Source organism: Branchiostoma belcheri, unplaced genomic scaffold (assembly GCF_001625305.1).
Source record: "Branchiostoma belcheri isolate BF01 breed outbred unplaced genomic scaffold, Haploidv18h27 scaffold147, whole genome shotgun sequence".
Taxonomy (NCBI): domain Eukaryota; kingdom Metazoa; phylum Chordata; class Leptocardii; order Amphioxiformes; family Branchiostomatidae; genus Branchiostoma; species Branchiostoma belcheri.
In genome coordinates, this window is record NW_017802902.1 from 437,452 (window position 1) to 451,761 (window position 14,310).

Sequence of the window (14,310 nt, forward strand, 5' to 3'; positions counted from 1 at the left end):
CAAATAAACGAAAGGATCAATATTTATGGAGCCTGACGCTGTTTCCAAACGTAATCCAGGCAAAAATCCTTGCATTACATCCATAGAGAATACAGGTCGTTTTGCTACATTGTCAGTTTGCTACAGTACGTTTCGCTCCATCGTGGTAAGGCGTTTCGCTACATGGCAGAAGTGTGGCTACCCTGGCCCGATGAGATCAGTGTCGTAGTCCGCTGGCATTTGTATTTCACGCAAATTGTATTTCACGCTAACTCAAGGAGCTTAAATCACCATTACCTTCCAGGCTGAAAATGTCATGATTTCATTCTTTAACATTTTATAAATATGTACGCGTATGTAGGAATACGATAATCATTTCTAATGTTATTAGACTATCTAGAGACTTCTGCCATGTATCGAAATGCCTGAAGCGAACTAACAATAGCAAAACAACCGGTTACCTCCATAGACCTATTCACCTTTGTCAGCCACAAAAAATACATGACACAAGCACGATACAATGCCTCCTACCATATTATTAAATACTTCTCGTCGCTGGTGTGTTTTTTAAACACCACCCTTGTTTGTTTTATTGTATATGTGTTTTGGGGCGTAAGATTATTTGTATTTCGTGTCTCGGACACCCGTTACTGTTGTTAGTGTGTGAAAATGGTCCGGCGGGTTGAGCATTTGCGGTTACATCTTCGCTAATCAATCAGCACACTCGGCTCGGGGTCGCCGATGTTATCCTGGAGCTAGCTTGGGTGCCATCCCCTACCGCGAGTGAGCGATAATCTTTCGGCCAGGGAAAGCCACACGCCCCGCCGACCCTGATTTGCGCCCTGGCTCTCCTCGCGTCCGGATCTGGCCGGGTGTCAAAGCCTCTCGACCGCTGAGTCCCTGTGTTTTCGAACTTCGGTGGGGATTTCCGTGTTGTTTTCTGATTTTCATCATCCACTAAGATATACTTGAAGACCGAGCGTGATTTGAACTAGTGTGGGATAAGTGGGGAGGGATGGCAGCCGCGGGGGGAAGCGGTCGGCTTGATAAATTTTCGAGAGCAAGTTGATTTCTCACGCGGCCGTTTGTGTGGGTGTTTGTTTACATTATCGCTGGTCGCTGAGGGTCGGGCAGCCAGATTCGCCACGGGATGCCTCCTGTCCTTTCTATATTTGGGCTCCAGTCGGCTAGGGGGGATTAGTGATTTCACAGATCATTTAGCCAATTACAAACATTTCGAAACTTTTCGAAAAAAAATGGTATTCGCGCGAATTCACTAGTTAATTCAAAGAACAGTCCCAACATGCACCCAACATTCTGCAACATACATTACAATACCCGGAGGTACAAAATCTACGATTTTCCTTGTCTTTATTCTTTATTTTGTCAGGAAACCACATATCGTTAGTTTGGAGGTTTTCAACCACATATCGTCAGTTTGGAGGTTTTCAATAGGCCCCGGGGCTACGAAAAACATTCAAATAAAAAACAGAAACTTGACAGTTCCTACCTGTCCTTTACACAAGGCCATTTTGGACCGACGCACGTCTGTTCAAACCATCCTTACATCGCGTATTATACCTTTGAAATGTTACTTTCTGTGTGTGAAATGCTGACGTTTCCCTGGTTTAACACCAGATCTGTATGCTAGCCAGCAAGTTTCCATGTGACTGAACAAAAACCTGTCAACAGACTTGTTAACCTCGGGCATTTTCATGCATGGCTAGCGTTAGGGTTACCACTGTAACGTTACAAAGCACATGTTCTACTTGGTATGGGTGTGCTTTATATAGGTACCTATATCGTTTTTGTTAAAATCTTACAGAGAGGAGAAATGAAGAGAGAACTCTGGATATTTACAAATGTAGCTAGCTTCTCCAGAGATGTACACAACGAAATTATCAAAATGTGTAAAATGTGGACCTCTTTAACTTGGATTATTACACGGGTTTTTAAAGATTATTACACGGGCTTTCAAAGGTTTAACTGATGAAATTCACTAGTTTTCTACAGTATAATCACCGTCAAAAAGTCGACGCCACCTTTCTTTTCAACAGCCACTCATTGGCATACGTACCTGTGTTTATGTGAAAAGGTGTTGGCCGTATCAATATTGATATTTTAAACGAAAAATGAATATTACCTATAAATACCTAATGACTAAACAGCTATTATAAATTATAAAATCGGAAAGGTTGACAAATGAAACATAACGACTAAAAGACAAACGACTACAACTAACTGACTGGTTCTTCCATTCTCTTTTGCAGGAGGAAGTGCCTCCTATCTGGCTTCTTACAAGGGATGGCACTACTTCAAAGTCCCTGTCAGTGGGGCTATGACGTCGGCCAACATCAAGGCTACATGTGAGGCAGCCGGGTACGTGACTCCGTGTAACGGGAACAGCGGGTGTTCGTACGCTTCCTCCGCGTGCGTGCTGACAGGCCTGGACAACTGCGGCAACCCGATGTACGAGATATCCCAGGAGCTGTGCGGCACCAGCCCGAGAGGCTGCGCTCAGCTGGACGGCGTGTACCAGTTCATTAACAACTGGGGACCGAGTGACGCGTGTGGGGCAGAGTCGGGAATATGGTGCGTCGGTGGCGCAACACAAGAAAACCGATACGCCTTTTGTGCAAGTTCTAGCAACCAACCTGGAGGTAAAATTTGTCTTTATACCAACTGCGAAATGTTTTTAAAATTTGATTTCGAATGCTCTCTATTATACTATAGAGTCTATATTGCTTTCCTCTTGAAAAAGCCCCCTTCACAGGCCCTACAAATTTAGTGCCGAATTACTTAAGCAGGCTTGACACAAGTTGACAATATTGAAATGACTGTCTACATGTAGTTGTGTAGAATAGTTAGTTTGAGAGGCCCAGGATACTTTAAAGATATAAAGCTCCTGTTACATACATCATACTGCAGACCTGCAACAGGTGTATGGCAGAAAACTGGGAAAGTCATAGGAAAGTCTTTAGTCTGGTGCACAAAATTAAGGTGCCTGAAAATAATGTTGTAGACTAACGTCGTAGATTTCTGAACATTTTTTGTGTGTGTTGCATGCTTTTGTTAGCGCCAGCTCCAAATCTGGCATTTTTACAAGTAATGTCATTTCTCTGATTACATTGCTTTTATGCCACTGTCTCCTGAGCCTTGTCTATATCAGCAGCAGCCAGAATACAGCGGCAGTTAAATAGAACAGAAAAACAGCAATATCAAAATGTCTGACTTGGAGTCTACGTTATTGCTATGGCTATCATTGTTCTGTCTACTTCAGGCCCATTTTTATGATGCCATATGTGTACACAAACTTAATTTCTGGGTTCTAAAAATTTACTGATAAAAAGGCATTCTGACTGGTAGGCAAGTTATCTTCCTCTACCCCACTATCAGCTATTGGACCTGATGTTAAAATGTTTTATACGGGGAACTCGGCCACAGGTTTTCAAAATATACAAACGTAAAATATAACTAGAAAGGCCGACATTTGCTTGGGAGCAAATACAGCATATTTCAGTCCATCTCTCTCCCACGCAAACGTAGACTATTCCAAACTTACCCCAGTGCAAAACTGGAAGATTCTCAAATAAATGAATTATATTAGAGCTATGTAATTGATAACAAAGATGCAAGAACAAGCACTTTGAATCTCGACAGCTTTACTTACAAAATTTAACATTACTCTTATCGCACAATCTTATACAGTAGCAGGTATGTAAATACTAACAATGATGAGATTTGATATATTTTGAAGGTCTAATTGCAAAGAAAAGGAAATTATACATAACTTTGTAACTATATATAGATGAACTATAAAATTATACATACATACATATTGAACTATATATTAATTAAATACACTATGATACTATACATGTACATAAATATTGAATAAGATGTACATGACCTACATATACTATAAAACACCACATTCATATATTGAATAATCTACATATGATTGACATGATTATATATATCATACATATACTATGCAACTACAAATATCAGATATTGAATATGCTATACATGATTTGTGTATACTATGAAATTACTACAGTACCGTTCTCGTTATAGTTACCATCACCGCCGTTACTATCGCATTTCTAACGTTAGTTTTCCGTTACTAGCTGGTTACTTTTTCGTTACTAACCTGTTTACAAACGCGCTAGTATTGCATTTACTACCGGCGCACTGCTGGAACAGCGGAAGGAACGTTGATCTAGCCGGCATTTTACTATATTGTAACGTTTAAAACGTTTTAACGATCACCGGTGCATCAATTAGATCGATATATTCTTTTGTCACTGTTGTCCAGGCAAGCGTTTCTAGGGGGTTAAAATCATCTTTATTGCAATTTTGAGACAAACTTACACAAGACGAATATGTTAAAAATGCCTAGGACGACCCCTTCTCTGGGTTTAATTACCCAGGGGGCGCAAGGTAAACTTATAGTTGGTGTGCGTCAGACAGTTTAAACCTCAACAATGCTTAAAAATTCTAACAAGTATAATACAGTTAGACAATGGCATGCTAGCATATTGCACCTAAATACTTATTGCACTATTAACCACTTGCGAACAGTCCTGAGGGAGTTTCCCAGCCCACTGTATTTCTGGCACAGTAGATCACATATGAAGTGCAGATAGCACTTTTTCCTAGCCTGTTTTTCAGGTGACGTGCTTCACGGTCTTTGTGGCTACCAGGACACAGTGATTTTAACTTGGGGGTGTTCTTGTTGCTTACCCACCCCCTGCTACCGATTTCAATTGTAACAAGGGTAACTTTGTAACTCGTATGAGTATGGATTTCGTCTAACAAAGATTCATATTTTGCCCTTTTCCTGTCCTCGGCATTGTGAACATTCTGTTCGAAGGGGACAGTGAGTTCAACCAGAGTCAGTGTTTTCTGTACCGGGTCTTGTATGGTTATGCCTGGCACAAGTGACGTGGGTAGGACGTCCGGTGGAATGGTGGTGTGTGTGCCCACTTCTGATGACTCCCGGCTCAAGTCGCACCTGATGACCACCTGTTGTCCTGACTTGGAGTGCCACTGTTGGAGGGTAGTCACCAACTCCTTGAGGACGCTGTTGTGACGCCAGGTGTACCTAGTGTCCCTTAGAGCTACTGGACAACTGTTCAAGACATACCTCAGGGTTTGGTGCCCTTGACATAGGGGACAGTTTGAAGACAGCACTTTTCCCCATCGTACCAAATTGTCTCGTGTAGGCAGCCAGTTTGTCAACTTTATTCTATTGTTTTTCTCTGTTTGTTTACTTAGTTTACCACCGAATATGCAATCCTAGATGATCTGAAGTTATAAATGCCCCGGTCCGCCGTACATTGTAATAGGCGGCGGGCGTGAGGTAACGTTAGGGATGTGCAAAAACATCGCGGAAAATTCCTATAACGCTCGAAAAAAGGCAGCATATTTACACGTTCCCGCAAACATTTTATGGCTAATTATTGGCCAGTTTTAGGGAGTTTTGTTATGTCCTTGGGGTTTTGTTTAGAGTGGGACCGGACGGAAAGCCGTGCCGCGACTCCATAATCGTCCGACTCCGTGCACTTCCGTGTTACATTACGTTGTACGTGACCAACAAAATTACGCCAAAGGCACCACAAATCCACATGTACATATATATATTTTCCCGAAAATTCTTTTTAGTACGCATTTCGTCACTAGGATGTTGCTAATTAGTCGTAGACATAAGGTACAAAGCAGCGTAAATGTGGCTCGAGCTCTTTCAGTCGAACCGCAGGTCACCGTAGAACGCGTTATTCTCTAAGATACGGCGTTTGCCGGGTCACGATTTGACCCCGTTGCATGGGTGTAAACAACTGCCTATAGTGCAGCAAAAAGACCTTAGACCTACACAACGTTTACATTTTTTTCATATCTACAGGATTTGCCCAGTACAACCATGTAGATATTTCGTGCATTGCAAAATGACAGCGAGTGCTACGGCCTTCCAAACATTAGCAATTTTTGGTCAGTTTATTTGTGCTTGTCTTTTTTACTATTTAACTGGATCCCGTTAGCTAATACCACAGTGTGATAGCCCACTTCTTTACCTTTACATTGATACCAATGACCCCTGGTAAATTTTATGGCAAACGGGTTTGCCCCCAAAAAAACTGTGACGATGCGCACATCGCGGTGGTCAAATTTTAGCCCAGTTGTAAGCTACTGACACGGTTCATACCCTATGTTACGACAGCCCTATGTTACGACAGCCCTATGTTACGACAGCCCTATGTTACGACAGCCCTATGTTACGACAGCCCTATGTTACGACAGCCCTATGTTATGTGACGCAGAAGAAGGAAATAGAAACTCGCGCGGCGTGCCACGCGTGACACTCCCAACAATCCGTCCAGAACCAGCGTCGCAGACCGCTACCCAGTCAGTGACGCCTTATATGAAGCCTACATACGATTCCCACTATTTACATATTTACACTATTTACACTCGGTGTTACAGTTACGACGCACCTATGTTAGAACACACCTATGTTACGACGCACCTATGTTACGACACACCTATGGCTATAATAATATTCCCGACAAAGTGATTATTGGTGAATGCAATGGAAACGCATTTGTATATTTGTTTAATCGAAGAACCAATACAAGAACAATTCTAACATTTAACATAAATCTGTACAAATAAAGTAACAGTACATATATACAACGTTTTGTGAAAAAGATTTTCTTTATGGCTCGTTAACAAATGAAAGCGTCCCCGACAGAGAAACGCCCGTTTAGATACCCGTTTGGGGTGACTGACCGTTTGGGACGGCTGCCCGTCCCTGGTGGTAAACGGGGATATTGGACGCCTTGACAAAGGCCAAAAACGGTCCAGGACGCCTCAAACACCTTGTACACCGTTCGAAACGTCCGTTTCAACGGCCGTCCGTGCGTTTCTGACGGTGTTCTGGCGGCGTATCCGACGGGCTCCCGGACGGGCTCCCGACGCGCTGCGTGACGAGCCTTTGGGCTGTTGTAACAAATGTAACACAGTGTACAATTGTTTGTTTTCACAACATTTAACATTATAAGATTCTTGCCCATTTACCGAGTTTCCCCAAAAAGGAAAGTCCGCGGAGACAGAACTGCTTCGGTACACTCGGAAACACCACGTTTGACATAAAAAAATAACGTCAGTCGCTGGAGTTACCCAAATTATGTACAGTGTCGTTGAAAGATATAGCTGCTTGTGTACGGTGAAATCCATTCTCCTAAACTACGAACAATTCAAACATGTGTTCCGAGATCTCATACCTCCATGAAATATGAACTTTTAAAATATGTAAATGTACATTTCATCATTAATTATGCAAATAACTCTACATTAATATAATATGTGCACGGTGATTTTAACTTTAAACTAACTCATGTCACAAGTATGAAATTCTCATTATTTACTGCTATGAGTTATATAATTTCCTGATTAATTATGCAAAAATTAGGTCAGTATTTGCATACTAGTAGTTGGTATCTGTTAATATTCCATCTCCGAATATTGTGATTATGTACATTACATGTATCAAAACTATGATGTAAAACACTGCAATTGCATATTTTTCTCATTAAAACTAATAATTTAAGTCCTCATTTGCATAATCTGTACGATGTATATCTCTGTCTAAGCTATCTACATATCAAAAATCATAAAAATACGGTGTTCCTTATCTGCTCTGAAAGATTTTCCCCGACCCCCCTACAGTTCCAGCACAAGCTGCTAAGGGGTCTAAACCCACACCACTTATTCCTGACAGGACACGCTATCTGCCACCAAAAAATCAAGGCCTTAGCATTTTCAGGAAAAAAAGATACAAAAACCTGAAGTTCTGCTGCAGTATCAAGGTCAGCCACCAGGGGGCCCACATTTGACCTTGACCTTTGCCTCCCTAAGCCCCATCCACACACTATCTATAAAGGCGTTCTAAAGTTATACGGAAACACACACACACAGAGAGACACACAGACAGACCCAAACAATACCTCCAATTTTCATGGAGGTAAAAAGAGGGAAAAACTGGCATCAACTGAGCAGACGTGTTCCACCAGCAAACCCGCTCTAACGGTTAAATCCAGCGCCTTCAAAATTTGCGAATGAACATTAAAACCCGATGGGAAACATCGTGAACCACGCCGCTTGCGTTCGCTGCTGGCGTCAATTAATTTTTGCGCCCGTTTCCACGCCAGACGGGTCAGGGCAGATTGGGAGCGACGGGGAGCCGTCACTAATTTTTGGGACGACCGTCCGGCGCTAGCCTGTGGACGTTGCCAACTGTGTTGGGACGGCAAGGATGCCGTTTCCCGCTAAGGACTCGCTGGGACGGTCAGGCAGGAACGGTTTCTCTGGGTAACGGCTTATAAAAAACGAAAAAAGTATAGGTTGTTGCGATAAGTTTTCCGCAATCTCCGTTGACGCAAATCCATTGAAATTGTATATAGAACGAAGCTATTAGGGTCATCAGGCGACAAAACCGCATCACCCTTCCCCGCGGACTAATACCAAGAACGCTTCGCTGGCCGACCAACTTTTCCACGCCTGAAAATACGGGTGTTTGGGCAAATACGAAAACTATTTGCTTATCTATAACGATCACCGAGCAATGGAGAACGAAACTTGGCGTGACAACCACCCAGATACGGCGATTTAATGCGCACTATTTAACTTGGATGTAACCTCCGACCCGGAACCTAAAACTAGTTTGGTGAAATTAGGATAGACGTGTTTCTCGTTTTTGGCGAAAAACGTCCTCTTCGCCATGGCGTATATCCAGGGCGGTTTAAGAGGAGGGAAGGTCCTTATCTACAACGGATATAGGTATCAGAAGAACCAAGTTCGTAGAGACAAGATTTACTGGCGATGTTGGAAGACCACCTGCTGGGCAAGTCTGCAAACACTCCCATTTGACTGGGACGATCCAAATCCAGCAATAAGAGTAATACAAGTAAGTACAATCCCAAACTTGTCACTTTGAAGAAAAGTTTGTCTCAAAGTCTTATTAATTTTGCGCCGTGTGAAAAGTGATATTGCTTTGGCATATTCAATAGTAGTGCTCGGTTGGGTTAAGGCGGCCTAGGCTGATATTCATGTTTGAGTTCGGGCGTGTGTCTGCACGATGGCCACAAACATGTTTCGAACCCGAAGCATGTTCCACCATGTTCGATATGACGTCATTCGAATAGAACGCGTGTTCGAATTTGGGGTTACCGGCGGTCATTTGTATGTTTTTCCCGTAAACCCGCGTTGCTACGCATTTTATTCACGGAGTATGACTTAAACGGCTTTACGCGCAGCTGAAAACAACACAATCTTTAGAGTAATCCATGTTTACGTATTATCATTTTTTTATCAAAATTGTTCGAGGCTATATATTTTGCATATAAGTCGAAATTTTTTTACTGTGGCGATTTTTTTACGAAAAATGACAGAAAAATAGCTGTTTCTGTCGTTTTTGGCCCCAAAAAACAATGTAACTGTCATTTAAAACAAAATAGCCTCGGACAAAAATAATAAATAGGGGGTTGGCTTTCTACTTGTAAAATATCATGATGAAAGGTGTTGTTACCGCTTGCGCGTAAAGCCATGAAGTAAACAGCTTTTTTAACCAAAATGTTGATTTTTAACCCAAAAATTCAGAAGTAGTAAAAACAAAATAACCTTTATTTAATGTGTTTCAAGTACTACTAGAACTGTGTGAAGTTTAGTTGTGGTGCGAAGCTATCAAAAGTTAAAGGCATATGTATGAAATACTACTCATAGTATGCCATAGGCTGCCTTAACCCAACCGAGTGGTGCGTTCAATTAAATGAGCTCATTCTATAGGTACTTTTAAAATCTTAAAGGCCCGGTCACACTGGCCGAACTTTGCTGGAGCGTTCCTTGAACGTTGAATAAAATTCATCACCGCTCGAAACCGTTCACCACCGTTAAACAGAAGTTGGCCCCCGTTAAAGCAACGCCGTGTGCGCCTGGCCACCGCTGATGTTTCTGGAGGGGCCCTCCTACCGCTCCGAAAGTTTTGAGCTGCACAAAATATTGCGAGCGGTGAGAAGGGGCACGCAATTTTCCGCCCCGGTAAAGTTCACACCGACAAGTTCGCAAAAAGAAGGAATCGAGTTTTGTAATCACAAACAGACTTTCTGAAACCCATTCCAAGTCAGACTTATATCATGAAGACGCTAGAGAAAGTGGGATTCATGTGCAACTATACCAATGTCAGTACATATGCCCGATGTTTGCATATTTACAGTATTAGGTCATAGTGTCCGATTTCTCCTTCAAAAATTAGGTCATGAAAAATCAACCTGTTGTTGTATTTGTTCATGTCCAAATTCCTTCTCTTCCTTTTTCATCCGTAAAGTGGGTATCGTTTTGAAGCTTACTATTTCGTCGTTATTCTTTCACTTTCATTTTTGTTCTATGTAACTTTTAACGGAACATTTTTAAAGGCAAATAAACTGTAAAGAAATTACACTTTTTCTCAAGGTCGAGCTGCAATACACATTGTGCAACTTCAAAACTAAGTACACAGGTGTCAAACCAACATAACTATATTTCAGCCACATCTTACATTACAGGTGTATTGGTTAGAACTAGTTGCAAAAGTTTGCGATTCGAACAAAAATCGTTGAGAATTCGACTGAATGAGCCCAACTTACTATCGATTACTATATTGTAACAACTACAGGATCCCAAAAGAAACAACACACGATAGATGGGGGAGGGTCTATACTTTATCCAACAATACACCAAATCGACGATGAAATATGGCAAACGGGTTTGCCCCCAAAAAAACTAAAGGGTAACCTATCTCGAGTGGAATCATCTCCATCAAACACGGTCAACTTTGAAACCTCGTTTCTCCAACAAACACCACCGGTAATGTACATCTACGACCTTGAGCGTGACGCCGGCCCTTCTTACATATCACATTAACCCTACCTAGACCGGGCTTTTTTTGACATGGGGGGACCGGGGGGGGGGGGGCTCTTTTGACCCCCCCCCTAAGAACTCGCGAACGGTATGTCGTATGACCACCAAATTTTCAGAGAATGGTGTACTAGTAAAAATTTATCATATCTACAATTTTTATGTCGTTATGACGTAATATGACGTCATTATGACGTCATTAATGTGATTTTATTGGCCAAAACCGTCTAAATAGGTTTTTCCCTGAAAACTAAATGGTATTCCACATAACTGTACCAAAAGTGTTTATGACAGAATATTATGGTGTACTAAGTCTTATGTTGCCCAAAGCAACACCGGTGACGTCATAAAATGACGTCATGCATATTTAAGATATCCGCCATCTTGGATCACCAATCTTGAATTTTCAAAAATAGTTTTTTTTCATGATAAAGCCTAAAATACATTGTAAACATACTAAAGACCTTCATTTAAACCTTTTTTGGAAAAAGAAATGGAAATATTGATGAAATTTTAATGAAAATAACCTGTATATACCTGTTCTAATGTTATGATCCGCCATCTTGGATTTTGGCCAATGACGTCATCAAATTAGCATAAATTATGCATATTTAATGATAAAATTTACATAAAATTATATGGGATGTTATTAATATTAGAAACCATGAGTAACTTGACATAAAACCCATAAAATTCTATTGTTGAAACAAAAAGTACTAAATTTAGCAAAAAATGCCTGTCAGAAACCCGTTGCCATGACACAAAAAATTATTATCTTATTCCAATGATAAAGAATTGTTGCCAACAATATTCTAGGAAAAGTCACCAAGTTTGGCCATTCTAAGGCTAGCCGTTCAGACGCTAGTTGACATCAAAGTTGCCGCGGGCACTTTTAGCCCCCCCCCCCGGTCTAGGTAGGGTTAACGTATGACAAGGAAACACTTACGCAAAGCGGAGTTACAAGCGAAACAGTAAACAGTAGCAAACTCTCGCGGATTCTCGCGGATCACATTACCTTGGAAAAGAAGCGCGAGATTTAAACGAGATCTTAGAGAGAGCTGCGCAGAACTGATGCGCACAGCGGTCTGCGGTTCGACTGCTTTTCACTTCGCGCGCCCCGGCATGCAGTCGGCTTCGTTCTAGCCAATCAGAGAGCAGGTCATCAAAGGTGAACCAATCAGAGCGTAGCAGTGCGTTGCTACTTGCATATGTTAATGAGGCATGCAGGGTCCGTGCTGTTTGTAACAGCGAAGCTCTGCTGAGCGCGGCTGGAAATGTGTTTTGCAACTACATGTATATTTTTACGGGGCTTTTCTGACGTTTGACGCTACCTTTGGCACGATATGATCGCACTACCGTGTACACGCTACCGGAGGCGGCAGATGAGTGGTCATTTTTACACAATCGTCGAGAAATTTTGACGTTATGCACCCGGAAGTGCGCCGATATCGGTTTGCGTTCCCTCGATTTTTGACAGTTTCCCCCGTCAAAATAAGAAACAAAACTACCGCTATTAAATAGAACCATGTATTACAATTATCATTTGAACATGATTGATCTATAACATATTACTTTATAATATTATAAGTATAATATCATCATGGTTGTGGAAAGTCCTCAGCTGGCGAACCATTTAGTCGGCATGTCACGAGTTCTTGCGCCGCGCCGGGAGTGACGAACATTTTCTTACACATATTCTTACCCCTTCCGAAACACTTTGCGGTACCCAGGATTAGGGTGGTCTGCATATTCCATCGTCGTGATTGTAGATGACGTAAAAATCTAGGTAACGTTACATAAAATTGAATGCGTGGGTCATTGCGCACGACTCACGTGCAACGTGACCTCAGGTAACCCGCAATGTTCGATGTGTTCGATGGCCAACGGCAGATAGAACGAGCCATTCTTTAGATCGAACGTGGAACGGGTATAGCACTTTTGGCCCTTTTTTGGCCTGAAATAGCCATTTAAGTCCCCTAAATGAGTCATTTGGAAGTGGTGTATGCCAAACATGTGACTGCTATTCTGTAGACACATGTTCAAGGTACCCTTATACCGAATTTCAGATCATTTGGTTGTAAAACCAGCGCTCAGGATCCAAAAATCCATTTTTTGTCGAAAAATGCCCCAAAAAACCTTCATAAATTTTTTTCAAAGGCATGTATAAAAAAAAAATGAAAAAAAAAACGCCTGGGGGTATTGACCCACTCTACCACCATGCCAAATTTCAAGTCATTTGGCTGAATGATGGCGGAGTTGAATCCCTTTAACTGTTTGGCAGGAGAAGGAGAAGAAGGAGAAGAAACATGAGAGAACACAATATATTTCATCCATACCATGGTATGGACTGAAATAGAAAAATGTTTGATGTCAAAAAACTACTAGTAATCATGCTTTAAATGAATTATCAAACATAGAGGATTTAGAATTAAATAAAGGCTAAAGATATGATATAACATCGCGTATATCCACCACTAGATAATATTTTAAATCATACCCGGGCCGCGATAACGTTCGATAACGGGTTCCGGACCGGGCCGTACTTTACGGTACGGCCCGGTCCGGAACCCGTTATCGAACGCTTCCCTGGCTTCCATAAAACGATTCCGCCCTAACCGCGTGTGTCCCTTTCGAAAATTCGAATACAGAATCCGGACGTTGGAATTGATGTTGTTGCAGTTTAGGGTTCAGTGGCACCAACTTTTGCCTCATCTTGCATTGAAAGGCACGTTTTCTTGGGTGGGTATGATATAAATAAAATACAACACGGTGTATTCCGCATCGTCCGCGGTCGGGCCGATACCTCGGGCGATACGGAATACCCCGTGTTGTATTCTATATATATCATCACTTGAGGAACTCTAGTTTCAGTCATCATGTCCCTAAAGACTTCTGATTCAGCAGTAAAACTTGTTCTGGTGTGTTACTTGTGTTTTTTTGTGTGTCAAATTGTATACAAATGTATAATTTAAAAATATACACTCTTTAAAGGAAGGAAAATATGTGAAAGATGTCTCATAAACCCCCATGCAGAGCCCGAATTATTCACAAACTGCAAGTTAGTAACAATCCAGTAATGCAAAGTGGGACAGTTAGCATTATTCATATGATAAAAAAGTCAATTCTATTTTAAGTACATGTATACTCAGAACCCCCATACAGAGCCCATATCACTTCCTTTGTATTTATTTTAGGAGTCATCATGCCCCTTTATACTTTTGATTCAGAAAGACAATATTCTAGTCAATAGCTTTTGCATTATGGTAGCAAAATAGCTTGATTCATTGTTTTTCAGAAGCTAAAGTACCCCAAAATTAGCCTCTTCCCACGACTCACAACATTTAGATCCCAAATAAACGACGATTGTTTATTGATAAATAG